This window comes from Diceros bicornis, chromosome 25 (assembly GCF_020826845.1).
Source record: "Diceros bicornis minor isolate mBicDic1 chromosome 25, mDicBic1.mat.cur, whole genome shotgun sequence".
Lineage (NCBI taxonomy): Eukaryota > Metazoa > Chordata > Mammalia > Perissodactyla > Rhinocerotidae > Diceros > Diceros bicornis.
This window is the reverse complement of record NC_080764.1, coordinates 51657993-51673084: the sequence shown is the minus strand read 5'-3', so window position 1 is coordinate 51673084 and position 15092 is coordinate 51657993.

The window sequence follows — 15092 nt, the reverse complement described above, 5'->3', positions numbered from 1 at the left end:
TTGTTAGGAATTATGTGATCCTTACTAGCTGGAAGTAAGGGAGTTGGGGCATGAAGGTATTTCTAGGAGTTTGACACATACCAAGTTTAGCACAGTTCTGTGCATCTTTGAAATACATATACAAACTTGTTCCTTCATAGTAACTTGCAACTTGAATGAGAATGTGCTTGCTTACAGCAACGTGCTATATGTTCTGAATGCCCGAAAAGGGAATCTGTGTCAAAACTTTGTTAGGAATTATGTGATCCTTACTAGCTGGAAGTAAGGGAGATGGGCCATGAAGTTATTTCTAGGAGTTGGAGACATACAACGTTTAGCTCAGTTCTGGGCATCTTTGAAATACCTATACAAACTTGTTCCTACATAGTAACTTGCAACATTGAATGAGAATGTGCTTGCTTACAGCAACGTGCTATATGTTCTGAATGCCCGAATGGGGAATCTGTGTCAAAACTTTGTTAGGAATTATGTGATCCTTACTAGCTGGAAATAAGGGACTTGGGGCATGAAGGTATTTCTAGGAGTTGGACACATACCAAGTTTAGCTCAGTTATGGGCATCTTTGAAATACCTATACAAACTTGTTCCTACATAGTAACTTGCAACTTTGAATGAGAATGTGCTTGCTTACAGCAACGTGCTATACGTTCTGAATGCCCGAATTGGGAATCTGTGTCAAAATTCGTTAGGAATTATGTGATCCGTACTAGCTGGTAGTAAGGGAGTTGGGGCATGAAGGTATTTCTAGGAGTTGGACACATACCAAGTTTAGCACAGTTCTGGGCATCTTTGAAATACCTATACAAACTTGTTCCTACATAGTAACTTGCAACTTTGAATGAGAATGTGCTTGCTTACAGCAACGTACTATATGTTCTGAATGCCCGAATTGGGAATCTGTGTCAAAACTTTGTTAGGAATTATGTGATCCTTACTAGCTGGAAGTAAGGGAGATGGGGAATGAAGTTATTTCTAGGAGTTGGAGACATACAACGTTTAGCTCAGTTCTGGGCAACTTTGAAATACCTATACAAACTTGTTCCTACATAGTAACTTGCAACTTTGCATCAGAATGTGCTTGCTTACAGCAACGTGCTATATGTTCTGAATGCCCGAATTGGGAATCTGTGTCAAAACTTTGTTAGGAATTATGTGATCCTTACTAGCTGGAAGTAAGGGAGATGGGGCATGAAGTTATTTCTAGGAGTTGGAGACAACCAAGTTTAGCTCAGTTCTGGGCATCTTTGAAATACCTATACAAACTTGTTCCTACATAGTAACTTGCAACTTTGAATGAGAATATCCTTGCTTACAGCAACGTGCTATATGTTCTGAATAACCGAATTGGGAATCTGTGTCAAAACTTTGTTAGGAATTATGTGATCCTTACTAGCTGGAAGTAAGGGAGTTGGGGCATGAAGGTATTTCTAGGAGTTGGACACATACCAAGTTTAGCACAGTTCTGTGCATCTTTGAAATACATATACAAACTTGTTCCTTCATAGTAACTTGCAACTTTGAATGAGAATGTGCTTGCTTACAGCAACGTGCTATATGTCTTGAATGCCCGAATTGGGAATCTGTGTCAAAACTTTGTTAGGAATTATGTGATCCTTACTAGCTGGAAGTAAGGGAGATGGGGCATGAAGTTATTTCTAGTAGTTGGACACATACCAAGTTCAGCTCAGATCTTGGCATCTTTGAAATACCTATACAAACTTGTTCCTACATATTAACTTGCAACATTGAATGAGAATGTGCTTGCTTACAGCAACGTGCTATATGTTCTGAATGCCCGAATAGGGAATCTGTGTCAAAACTTTGTTAAGAATTATGTGATCCTTACTAGCTGGAAGTAAGGGAGTTGGGGCATGAAGTTATTTCTAGAGGTAGGACACATACCAAGTTTAGCTCAGTTCTGGGCATCTTTGAAATACCTATACAAACTTGTTCCTACATAGTAACTTGCAACTTTGAATGAGAATGTGCTTGCTTACAGCAACGTGCTATATGTTCTGAATGCCCTAATTGGGAATCTGTGTCAAAACTTTGTTAGGAATTATGTGATCCTTACTAGATGGAAGTAAGGGAGATGGGCCATGAAGTTATTTCTAGAAGTTGGAGACATACAACGTTTAGCTCAGTTCTGGGCATCTTTGAAATACCTATACAAACTTGTTCCTACATAGTAACTTGCAACATTGAATGAGAATGTGCTTGCTAACAGCAACGTGCTATATGTTCTGAATGCCCTAATGGGTAATCTGTGTCAAATCTTTGTTAGGAATTATGTGATCCTTACTAGCTGGAAGTAAGGGACTTGGGTCATGAAGTTATTTCTAGGAGTTGGACACATACCAAGTTTAGCTCAATTCTGGGCATCTTTGAAATACCTATACAAACTTGTTCCTACATAGTAACTTGCAACTTTGAATGAGAATGTGTTGCTTACAGCAACGTGCTATATGTTCTGAATGCCCGAATTGGGAATCTGTGTCAAAACTTTGTTAGGAATTATGTGATCCTTACTAGCTGGAAGTAAGGGAGATAGGGCATGAAGTTATTTCTAGGAGTTGGACACATACCAAGTTTAGCTCAGTTCTGGGCATCTTTGAAATACCTATACAAACTTGTTCCTACATAGTAACTTGCATCTTTGAATGAGAATGTGCTTGCTTACAGCAACGTGCTATATGTTCTGAATGCCCGAATTGGGATTCTGTGTCAAAACTTTGTTAGGAATTATGTGATCCTTACTAGATGGAAGTAAGGGAGATGTGCCATGAAGTTATTTCTAGGAGTTGGAGACATACAACGTTTAGCTCAGTTCTGGGCATCTTTGAAATACCTATACAAACTTGTTCCTACATAGTAACTTGCAACATTGAATGAGAATGTGCTTGCTTACAGCAACGTGCTATATGTTCTGAATGCCCGAATTGGGAATCTGTGTCAAAACTTTGTTAGGAATTATGTGATCCTTACTAGCTGGAAGTAAGGGACTTGGGGCATGAAGGTATTTCTAGGAGTTGGACACATACCAAGTTTAGCTCAATTCTGGGCGTCTTTGAAATACCTATACAAACTTGTTCCTACATAGTAACTTGCAACTTTGAATGAGAATGTGCTTGCTTACAGCAACGTGCTATATGTTCTGAATGCCCGAATTGGGAATCTGTGTCAAAACTTTGTTAGGAATTATGTGATCCTTACTAGCTGGAAGTAAGGGAGTTGGGGCATGAGGTATTTCTAGGAGTTGGACACATACCAAGTTTAGCACAGTTCTGGGCATCTTTGAAATACCTATACAAACTTGTTCCTACGTAGTCACTTGCAACTTTGAATGAGAATGTGCTTGCTTACAGCAACGTGCTATATGTTCTGAATGCCCGAATTGGGAATCTGTGTCAAAACTTTGTTAGGAATTATGTGATCCTTACTAGATGGAGTAAGGGAGATGGGGCATGAAGTTATTTCGAGGAGTTGGAGGCATACAACGTTTAGCTCAGTTCTGGGCATCTTTGAAATACCTATACAAACTTGTTCCTACATAGTAACTTGCAACTTTGAATGAGAATGTGCTTGCTTATAGCAACGTGCTATATGTTCTGAATGCCCGAATTGGGAATCTGTGTCAAAAATTTGTTAGGAATTATGTGATCCTTACTAGCTGGTAGAAAGGGAGTTGGGGCATGAAGTTATTTCTAGAGGTAGGACACATACCAAGTTTAGCTCAGTTCTGGGCATCTTTGAAATACCTATACAAACTTGTTCCTACATTGTAACTTGCAACTTTGAATGAGAATGTGCTTGCTTACAGCAACGTGCTATATGTTCTGAATGCCCGAATTGGGAATCTGTGTCAAAACATTGTAAGGAATTATGTGATCCTTACTAGATGGAAGTAAGTGAGATGGGGCATGAAGTTATTTCTGGGAGTTGGAGACATACAACGTTTAGCTCAGTTCTGGGCATCTTTGAAATACCTATACAAACTAGTTCCTACATAGTAACTTGCAACTTTGAATGAGAATGTGCTTGCTTACAGCAACGTGCTATATGTTCTGAATGCCCGAATTGGGAATCTGTGTCAAAACTTTGTTAGGAATTATGTGATCCTTACTACCTGGAAGTAAGGGAGTTGGGGCATGAAGTTATTTCTAGGAGTTGGACACGTACCAATTTTAGCACAGTTCTGGGCATCTTTGAAACACCTATACAAACTTGTTCCTACATAGTAACTTGCAACTTTGAATGAGAATGTGCTTGCTTACAGCAACGTACTATATGTTCTGAATGGCCCGAATTGGGAATCTGAGTCAAAACTTTGTTAGAAATTATGTGATCCTTACTAGCTGGAAGTAAGGGAGATGGGGCATGAAGTTATTTCTAGGAGTTGGACACATACCAAGTTTAGCTCAGTTCTGGGCATCTTTGAAATACCTATACAAACTTGTTCCTACATATTAACTTGCAACTTTGAATGAGAATGTGCTTGCTTACAGCAACGTGCTATATGTTCTGAATGCCCGAATTGGGAATCTGTGTCAAAATTTTGTTAGGAATTATGTGATCCTTACTAGCTGGAAGTAAGGGAGATGGGGCATAAAGTTATTTCTAGAGGTTGGACACATACAACGTTAAACTCAGTTCTGGGCATCTTTGAAATACCTATACAAACTTGTTCCTACATAGTAACTTGCAACTTTGAATGAGAATGTGCTTGCTTACAGCAACGTGCTATATGTTCTGAATGCCCGAATTGGGAATCTGTGTCAAAACTTTGTTAGGAATTATGTGATCCTTACTAGCTGGAAGTAAGGGAGATAGGGCATGAAGTTATTTCTAGGAGTTGGAGACATACCAAGTTTAGCTCATTTCTGGGCATCTTTGAAATACCTATACAAACTTGTTCCTACATAGTAACTTGCATCTTTGAATGAGAATGTGCTTGCTTACAGCAACGTGCTATATGTTCTGAATGCCCGAATTGGGAATCTGTGTCAAAACATTGATAGGAATTATGTGATCCTTACTAGCTGGAAGTAAGGGAGATGGGGCATGAAGTTATTTCTAGGAGTTGGACACATACCAAGTTTAGCTCAGTTCTGGGCATCTTTGAAATACCTATACAAACTTGTTCCTACATATTAACTTGCAACTTTGAATGAGAATGTCCTTGCTTAGAGCAACGTGCTATATGTTCTGAATGCCCGAATTGGGAATCTGTGTCAAAACTTTGTTAGGAATTATGTGATCCTTACTAGCTGGAAGTAAGGGAGTTGGGGCATGAAGTTATTTCTAGGAGTTGGACACATACCAATTTTAGCACAGTTCTGGGCATCTTTGAAACACCTATACAAACTTGTTCCTAATAGTAACTTGCAACTTTGAATGAGAATGTGCTTGCTTACAGCAACGTGCTATATGTTCTGAATGCCCGAATTGGGAATCTGTGTCAAAACTTTGTTAGGAATTATGTGATCCTTACTAGCTGGAAGTAAGGGAGATAGGGCATGAAATTATTTCTAGGAGTTGGACACATACCAAGTTTAGCTCAGTTCTGGTCATCTTTGAAATACCTATACAAACTTGTTCCTACATAGTAACTTGCAACTTTGAATGAGAATGTGCTTGCTTACAGCAACGTACTATATGTTCTGAATGGCCCGAATTGGGAATCTGAGTCAAAACTTTGTTAGAAATTATGTGATCCTTACTAGCTGGAAGTAAGGGAGATGGGGCATGAAGTTATTTCTAGGAGTTGGACACATACCAAGTTTAGCTCAGTTCTGGGCATCTTTGAAATACCTATACAAACTTGTTCCTACATAGTAACTTGCAACTTTGAATGAGAATGTGCTTGCTTACAGCAACGTGCTATATGTTCTGAATGCCCGAATTGGGAATCTGTGTCAAAACTTTGTTAGGAATTATGTGATCCTTACTAGCTGGAAGTAAGGGAGATGGGGCATGAAGTTATTTCTAGAGGTTGGACACATACAACGTTAAGCTCAGTTCTGGGCATCTTTGAAATACCTATACAAACTTGTTCCTACATAGTAACTTGCAACTTTGAATGAGAATGTGCTTGCTTACAGCAACGTGCTATATGTTCTGAATGTCCGAATTGGGAATCTGTGTCAAAACTTTGTTAGGAATTATGTGATCCTTACTAGCTGGAAGTAAGGGAGATAGGGCATGAAGTTATTTCTAGGAGTTGGAGACATACCAAGTTTAGTTCAGTTCTGGGCATCTTTGAAATACCTATACAAACTTGTTCCTACATAGTAACTTGCATCTTTGAATGAGAATGTGCTTGCTTACAGCAACGTGCTATATGTTCTGAATGCCCGAATTGGGAATCTGTGTCAAAACTTTGTTAGGAATTATGTGATCCTTACTAGCTGGAAGTAAGGGAGATGGGGCATGAAGTTATTTCTAGGAGTTGGACACATACCAAGTTTAGCTCAGTTCTGGGCATCTTTGAAATACCTATACAAACTTGTTCCTACATATTAACTTGCAACTTTGAATGAGAATGTCCTTGCTTAGAGCAACGTGCTATATGTTCTGAATGCCCGAATTGGGAATCTGTGTCAAAATTTGTTAGGAATTATGTGATCCTTACAAGCTGGAAGTAAGGGAGTTGGGGCATGAAGGTATTTCTAGGAGTTGGACACATACCAACTTTAGCACAGTTCTGGGCATCTTTGAAATACCTATACAAACTTGTTCCTACATAGTAACTTGCAACTTTGAATAAGAATGTGCTTGCTTACAGCAACGTGCTATATGTTCTGAATGCCCGAATTGGGAATCTGTGTCAAAACTTTGTTAGGAATTATGTGATCCTTACTATCTGGAAGAAAGGGAGATGGGGAATGAAGTTATTTCTAGGAGTTGGAGACATACAACGTTTAGCTCAGTTCTGGGCATCTTTGAAATACCTATACAAACTTGTTCCTACATAGTAACTTGCAACTTTGAATGAGAATGTGCTTGCTTACAGCAACGAGCTATATGTTCTGAATGCCCGAATAGGGAATCTGTGTCAAAACTTTGTTAGGAATTATGTGATCCTTACTAGCTGGAAGTAAGGGAGTTGGGGCATGAAGTTATTTCTAGAGGTAGGACACATACCAAGTTTAGCTCAGTTCTGGGCATCTTTGAAATACCTATACAAACTTGTTCCTACATAGTAACTTGCAACTTTGAATGAGAATGTGCTTGCTTACAGCAACGTGCTATATGTTCTGAATGCCCGAATTGGGAATCTGTGTCAAAACTTTGTTAGGAATTATGTGATCCTTTGTAGCTGGAAGTAAGGGACTTTGGGCATGAAGGTATTTCTAGGAGTTGGACACATACCAAGTTTAACTCAATTCTGGGCATCTTTGAAATACCTATACAAACTTGTTCCTACATAGTAACTTGCAACTTTGAATGAGAATGTGCTTGCTTACAGCAACGTGCTATATGTCTTGAATGCCCGAATTGGGAATCTGTGTCAAAACTTTGTTAGGAATTATGTGATCCTTACTAGCTGGAAGTAAGGGAGATGGGGCATGAAGTTATTTCTAGGAGTTGGACACATACCAAGTTTAGCTCAGTTCTTGGCATCTTTGAAATACCTATACAAACTTGTTCCTACATATTAACTTGCAACATTGAATGAGAATGTGCTTGCTTACAGCAACGTGCTATATGTTCTGAATGCCCGAATAGGGAATCTGTCTCAAAACTTTGTTAGGAATTATGTGATCCTTACTAGCTGGAAGTAAGGGAGTTGGGGCATGAAGTTATTTCTAGAGGTAGGACACATACCAAGTTTAGCTCAGTTCTGGGCATCTTTGAGATACCTATACAAACTTGTTCCTACATAGTAACTTGCAACTTTGAATGAGAATGTGCTTGCTTACAGCAACGTGCTATATGTTCTGAATGCCCGAATTGGGAATCTGTGTCAAAACTTTGTTAGGAAATATGTGATCCTTACTAGATGGAAGTAAGGGAGATGGGGCATGAAGTTATTTCTAGGAGTTGGAGACATACAACGTTTAGCTCAGTTCTGGGCATCTTTGAAATACCTATACAAACTTGTTCCTACAAAGTAACTTGCAACATTGAATGAGAATGTGCTTGCTTACAGCAACGTGCTTTATGTTCTGAATGCCCGAATGGGGAATCTGTGTCAAAACTTTGTTAGGAATTATGTGATCCTTACTAGCTGGAAGTAAGGGACTTGGGGTATGAAGCTATTTCTAGGAGTTGGACACATACCAAGGTTAGGTCAATTCTGGGCATCTTTGAAATACCTATACAAACTTGTTCCTACATAGTAACTTGCAACTTTGAATGAGAATGTGTTGCTTACAGCAACGTGCTATATGTTCTGAATGCCCGAATTGGGAATCTGTGTCAAAACTTTGTTAGGAATTATGTGATCCTTACTAGCTGGAAGTAAGGGAGATGGGGCATGAAGGTATTTCTAGGAGTTGGAGACATACCAAGTTTAGATCAGTTCTGAGCATCTTTGAAAGTCCTTTTCAAACTTGTTCCTACATAGTAACTTGCAACTTTGAATGAGAATATGCTTGCTTACAGCAACGTGCTATATGTTCTGAATGCCAGAATTGGGAATCTGTGTCAAAACTTTGTTAGGAATTATGTGATCCCTACTAGATGGAAGTAAGGGAGATGGGGCATGAAGTTATTTCTAGGAGTTGGAGACATACAACGTTTAGCTCAGTTCTGGGCATCTTTGAAATACCTATACAAACTTGTTCCTACATAGTAACTTGCAACTTTGAATGAGAATGTACTTGCTTACAGCAACGTGCTATATGTTCTGAATGCCCGAATTGGGAATCTGTGTCAAAACTTTCTTAGGAATTATGTGATCCTTACTAGATGGAAGTAAGGGAGATGGGGCATGAAGTTATTTCTAGAGGTTGGACACATACAACGTTTACTCAGTTCTGGGCATCTTTGAAATACCTATACAAACTTGTTCCTACATAGTAACTTGCAACTTTGAATGAGAATGTGCTTGCTTACAGCAACGTGCTATATGTTCTGAATGCCCGAATTGGGAATCTGTGTCTAAACTTTCTTAGGAATTATGTGATCCTTACTAGCAGGAAGTAAGGGAGTTGGGGCATGAAGGTATTTCTAGGAGTTGGACACATACCAAGTTTAGCACAATTCTGGGCATCTTTGAAATACCTATACAAACTTGTTCCTACATAGTAACTTGCAACTTTGAATGAGAATGTGCTTGCTTACAGCAACGTGCTATATGTTCTGAATGCCCGAATTGGGAATCTGTGTCAAAACTTTGTTAGGAATTATGTGATCCTTACTAGGTGGAAGTAAGGGAGATGGGGCATGAAGTTATTTCTAGGAGTTGGAGACATACCAAGTTTAGCTCAGTTCTGGGCATCTTTGAAATACCTATACAAACTTGTTCCTACATAGTAACTTGCAACTTTGAATGAGAATGTGCTTGCTTACAGCAACGTGCTATATGTTCTGAATGCCCGAATTGGGAATCTGAGTCAAAACTTTGTTAGGAATTATGTGATCCTTACTAGCTGGAAGTAAGGGAGATGGGGCATGAAGTTATTTCTAGGAGTTGGAGACATACCAAGTTTAGCTCAGTTCTGGGCATCTTTGAAATACCTATACAAACTTGTTCCTACATAGTAACTTGCAACTTTGAATGAGAATGTGCTTGCTTACAGCAACGTGCTATATGTTCCGAATGCCCGAATTGGGAATCTGTGTCAAAACTTTGTTAGGAATTATGTGATCCTTACTAGCTGGAAGTAAGGGAGTTGTGGCATGAAGGTATTTCTAGGAGTTGGACAGATACCAAGTTTAGCACAGTTCTGGGCATCTTTGAAATACCTATGCAAACTTGTTCCTACATAGTAACTTGCAACTTTGAATGAGAATGTGCTTGCTTACAGCAACGTGCTATATGTTCTGAATGCCCGAATTGGGAATCTGTGTCAAAACTTTGTTAGGAATTATGTGATCCTTAATAGCTGGAAGTAAGGAAGTTGGGGCATGAAGTTATTTCTATGGGTTGGAGACATACCAAGTTTAGCTCAGTTCTGGGCATCTTTGAAATACCTAACAAACTTGTTAGTACATAGTAACTTGCATCTTTGAATGAGAATGTGCTTGCTTACAGCAACGTGCTATATGTTCTGAATGCCCGAATTGGGAATCTGTGTCAAAACTTTGTTAGGAATTATGTGATCCTTACTTGCTGGAAGTAAGGGAGATGGGGCATGAAGTTATTTCTAGGAGTTGGAGACATACCAAGTTTAACTCAGTTCTGAGCATCTTTGAAAGTCCTATTCAAACTTGTTCCTACATAGTAACTTGCAACTTTGAATGAGAATGTGCTTGCTTACAGCAACGTGCTATATGTTCTGAATGCCCGAATTGAGAATCTGTGTCAAAACTTTGTTAGGAATTATGTGATCCTTACTACCTGGAAGTAAGGGAGATGGGGCATGAAGTTATTTCTAGGGGTTGGAGACATACCAAGTTTAGCTCAGTTCTGGGCATCTTTGAAATACCTATACAAACTTGTTCCTACATAGTAACTTGCATCTTTGAATGAGAATGTGCTTGCTTACAGCAACGTGCTATATGTTCTGAATGCCCGAATTGGGAATCTGTGTCAAAACTTTGTTAGGAATTATGTGATCCTTACTAGCTGGAAGTAAGGGAGATGGGGCATGAATTTATTTCTAGGAGTTGGAGACATACCAAGTTTAGCTCAGTTCTGGGCATCTTTGAAATACCTATACAAACTTGTTTCTAAATAGTAACTTGCAACTTTGAATGAGAATGTGCTTGCTTACAGCAACGTGCTATATGTTCTGAATGCCCGAATTGGGAATCTGTGTCAAAACTTTGTTAGGAATTATGTGATCCTTACTAGCTGGAAGTAAGGGAGATGGAGCATGAAGTTGTTTCTAGGAGTTGGAGACATACCAAGTTTAGCTCAGTTCTGGGCATCTTTGAAATACCTATACAAACTTGTTCCTACGTAGTAACTTGCAACTTTGAATGAGAATGTGCTTGCTTGCAGCAACGAGCTATATGTTCTGAATGCCCGAATTGGGAATCTGTGTCAAAACTTTGTTAGGAATTATGTGATCCTTACTAGCTGGAAGTAAGGGAGATGGGGCATGAAGTTATTTCTATGAGTTGGAGACATACCAAGTTTAGCTCAGTTCTGGGCATCTTTGAAATACCTATACAAACTTGTTCCTACATAGTAACTTGCAACTTTGAATGAGAATGTGCTTGCTTACAGCAACGTGCTACATGTTCTGAATGCCCAAATTGTATATCTGTGTCAAACTTTGTTAGGAATTATGTGATCCTTACTAGCTGGATGTAAGGGAGTTGTGGCATGAAGGTATTTCTAGGAGTTGGACACATACCAAGTTTAGCACAGTTCTGGGCATCTTTGAAATACCTATACAAACTTGTTCCTACATAGTAACTTGCAACTTTGAATGAGAATGTGCTTGCTTACAGCAACGTGCTATATGTTCTGAATGCCCGAATTGGGAATCTGTGTCAAAACTTTGTTAGGAATTATGTGATCCTTATTAGCTAGAAGTAAGGGAGTTGGGGCATGAACGTATTTCTAGGAGTTGGACACATACCAAGTTTAGCTCAGTTCTGGGCATCTTTGAAATACCTATACAAACTTGTTCCTACATAGTAACTTGCAACTTAGAATGAGAATGTGCTTGCTTACAGAAACGTGCTATATGTTCTGAATGCCCGAATTGGGAATCTGTGTCAAAACTTTGTTAGGAATTATGTGATCCTTACTAGCTGGAAGTAAGGGAGATGGGGCATGAAGTTGTTTCTAGGAATTGGAGACATACCAAGTTTAGCTCAGTTCTGGGCATCTTTGAAATACCTATACAAACTTGTTCCTACATAGTAACATGCAACTTTGAATGAGAATGTGCTTGCTTGCAGCAACGTGCTATATGTTCTGAATGCCCGAATTGGAAATCTGTGTCAAAACTTTGTTAGGAATTATGTGATCCTTACTAGCTGGAAGTAAGGGAGATGGGGCATGAAGTTATTTCTAGGAGTTGGAGACATACCAAGTTTAGCTCAGTTCTGGGCATCTTTGAAATACCTATACAAACTTGTTCCTACATAGTAACTTGCAACTTTAAATGAGAATGTGCTTGCTTACAGCAACGTGCTATATGTTCTGAATGCCCGAATTGGGATTCTGTGTCAAAACTTTGTTAGGAATTATGTGATCCTTACTAGATGGAAGTAAGGGAGATGGGCCATGAAGTTATTTCTAGGAGTTGTAGACATACAACGTTTAGCTCAGTTCTGGGCATCTTTGAAATACCTATACAAACTTGTTCCTACATAGTAACTTGCAACATTGAATGAGAATGTGCTTGCTTACAGCAACGTGCTATATGTTCTGAATGCCCGAATTGGGAATCTGTGTCAAAACTTTGTTAGGAATTATGTGATCCTTACTAGCTGGAAGTAAGGGACTTGGGGCATGAAGGTATTTCTAGGAGTTGGACACATACCAAGTTTAGCTCAATTCTGGGCGTCTTTGAAATACCTATACAAACTTGTTCCTACATAGTAACTTGCAACTTTGAATGAGAATGTGCTTGCTTACAGCAACGTGCTATATGTTCTGAATGCCCGAATTGGGAATCTGTGTCAAAACTTTGTTAGGAATTATGTGATCCTTACTAGCTGGAAGTAAGGGAGTTGGGGCATGAGGTATTTCTAGGAGTTGGACACATACCAAGTTTAGCACAGTTCTGGGCATCTTTGAAATACCTATACAAACTTGTTCCTACGTAGTCACTTGCAACTTTGAATGAGAATGTGCTTGCTTACAGCAACGTGCTATATGTTCTGAATGCCCGAATTGGGAATCTGTGTCAAAACTTTGTTAGGAATTATGTGATCCTTACTAGCTGGAAGTAAGGGAGATGGGGCATAAAGTTATTTCTAGAGGTTGGACACATACAACGTTAAGCTCAGTTCTGGGCATCTTTGAAATACCTATACAAACTTGTTCCTACATAGTAACTTGCAACTTTGAATGAGAATGTGCTTGCTTACAGCAACGTGCTATATGTTCTGAATGCCCGAATTGGGAATCTGTGTCAAAACTTTGTTAGGAATTATGTGATCCTTACTAGCTGGAAGTAAGGGAGATAGGGCATGAAGTTATTTCTAGGAGTTGGAGACATACCAAGTTTAGCTCATTTCTGGGCATCTTTGAAATACCTATACAAACTTGTTCCTACATAGTAACTTGCATCTTTGAATGAGAATGTGCTTGCTTACAGCAACGTGCTATATGTTCTGAATGCCCGAATTGGGAATCTGTGTCAAAACTTTGTTAGGAATTATGTGATCCTTACTAGCTGGAAGTAAGGGAGTTGGGGCATGAAGTTATTTCTAGAGGTAGGACACATACCAAGTTTAGCTCAGTTCTGGGCATCTTTGAAATACCTATACAAACTTGTTCCTACATAGTAACTTGCAACTTTGAATGAGAATGTGCTTGCTTACAGCAACGTGCTATATGTTCTGAATGCCCGAATTGGGAATCTGTGTCAAAACTTTGTTAGGAATTATGTGATCCTTTGTAGCTGGAAGTAAGGGACTTTGGGCATGAAGGTATTTCTAGGAGTTGGACACATACCAAGTTTAACTCAATTCTGGGCATCTTTGAAATACCTATACAAACTTGTTCCTACATAGTAACTTGCAACTTTGAATGAGAATGTGCTTGCTTACAGCAACGTGCTATATGTCTTGAATGCCCGAATTGGGAATCTGTGTCAAAACTTTGTTAGGAATTATGTGATCCTTACTAGCTGGAAGTAAGGGAGATGGGGCATGAAGCTATTTCTAGGAGTTGGACACATACCAAGGTTAGGTCAATTCTGGGCATCTTTGAAATACCTATACAAACTTGTTCCTACATAGTAACTTGCAACTTTGAATGAGAATGTGTTGCTTACAGCAACGTGCTATATGTTCTGAATGCCCGAATTGGGAATCTGTGTCAAAACTTTGTTAGGAATTATGTGATCCTTACTAGCTGGAAGTAAGGGAGATGGGGCATGAAGGTATTTCTAGGAGTTGGAGACATACCAAGTTTAGATCAGTTCTGAGCATCTTTGAAAGTCCTTTTCAAACTTGTTCCTACATAGTAACTTGCAACTTTGAATGAGAATGTGCTTGCTTACAGCAACGTGCTATATGTTCTGAATGCCAGAATTGAGAATCTGTGTCAAAACTTTGTTAGGAATTATGTGATCCCTACTAGATGGAAGTAAGGGAGATGGGGCATGAAGTTATTTCTAGGAGTTGGAGACATACAACGTTTAGCTCAGTTCTGGGCATCTTTGAAATACCTATACAAACTTGTTCCTACATAGTAACTTGCAACTTTGAATGAGAATGTACTTGCTTACAGCAACGTGCTATATGTTCTGAATGCCCGAATTGGGAATCTGTGTCAAAACTTTGTTAGGAATTATGTGATCCTTACTAGATGGAAGTAAGGGAGATGGGGCATGAAGTTATTTCTAGAGGTTGGACACATACAACGTTTACTCAGTTCTGGGCATCTTTGAAATACCTATACAAACTTGTTCCTACATAGTAACTTGCAACTTTGAATGAGAATGTGCTTGCTTACAGCAACGTGCTATATGTTCTGAATGCCCGAATTGGGAATCTGTGTCTAAACTTTCTTAGGAATTATGTGATCCTTACTAGCAGGAAGTAAGGGAGTTGGGGCATGAAGGTATTTCTAGGAGTTGGACACATACCAAGTTTAGCACAATTCTGGGCATCTTTGAAATACCTATACAAACTTGTTCCTACATAGTAACTTGCAACTTTGAATGAGAATGTGCTTGCTTACAGCAACGTGCTATATGTTCTGAATGCCCGAATTGGGAATCTGTGTCAAAACTTTGTTAGGAATTATGTGATCCTTACTAGGTGGAAGTAAGGGAGATGGGGCATGAAGT